Source organism: Empidonax traillii, unplaced genomic scaffold, assembly GCF_003031625.1.
Source record: "Empidonax traillii isolate 1590-97213 ecotype Southwest subspecies unplaced genomic scaffold, ASM303162v1 scaffold591:size1139884, whole genome shotgun sequence".
Lineage (NCBI taxonomy): Eukaryota > Metazoa > Chordata > Aves > Passeriformes > Tyrannidae > Empidonax > Empidonax traillii.
In genome coordinates, this window is record NW_020955784.1 from 295,264 (window position 1) to 296,353 (window position 1,090).

The following is a 1,090-nucleotide window of genomic DNA, read 5'->3' on the forward strand; positions in this document are numbered from 1 at the left end:
ATGTTCTGTGGCACTTGCTGTACTGATTGGTTCCAGAGGGACTTGCTGGTGCTAAGGGTTTCTAAAACTCACGGCCATGTTTACTCTCTGTAACTAAATAAGAGACCTAGAGGCCAAACTAGAAATGTGATGGGGTTTGATTTAGAAGCTTGCATCTTTTGGTTTTTAGTATAAATGACAGCGTAAGCCTGTGATCACGGGGAAGCAGAGGAAGAAAGGTAAAGCAATATTCTAGGTATTTCAGGTACTCAGCTTGCCTCAAACAGTTTGTTACAACCATGAGCCCTTTAATTAAGTGGAATTTACTCCAGCACAGAAGGCTTCTGTAAAAGCCTTTGGTACACACACGACCTACTTCAGGTCTTTGCAAAAGACAGAAATTTGACATAACTGGTAAAGTTCTGCCCTAGATGAAAATCCTTGATGAAAATTTCACTTACAACGTTCAGCCACTGGATGTCCTCATTTTCAAAGGTCTGCAAAGGTTGTTTAGCTGTAAAGCCACGTGTTGTTGACAGTTTGCAGAGCATTGCATAAAAATATTCTGTGTGCATTGGGTATTGCCAAACTTCAAGCTTACCACCCATAAAGCAATGGAATAATTTTCACTTATCAAGGTAATTAAACTCCTACTGGATACAGAACACATATTTAACCTGCTCCTTTCTCAATTTCTCTCTCTCTTTTTTTACAGCTTAAGTGCAATTTATGTAACAGCTTGCTTTGCAGAACTCTTGCATTCCTAAACACTGAGAAGTTCACAGAATTTATTCCTTTGTCCAGTGCTACCTTCACTGGAGTTTATTGCAGTTTTTACTGTGGCTTTGGACTGCAGCTTGTTTTTTCAAAATTCTTATGAATTCTCAAGGGTGCATACCTCTGCTTGCAAGAGTCCTGATTTTCTAATCCCATAAAGACTTTGCCAGCATTAGGTAATCACAGCGTGCCTGCACCTACACCTGCCCAGAGAGCTTCACTTTGCTGCTTCTCAGAATCATAGAATCGTTTGGGTTGGAAGGGACCTTAAAGATCAGCTTGTTCCAACCCACTGCCATGGAGAGGGACAGCTTCCACTGGACCAGGTTGCTCA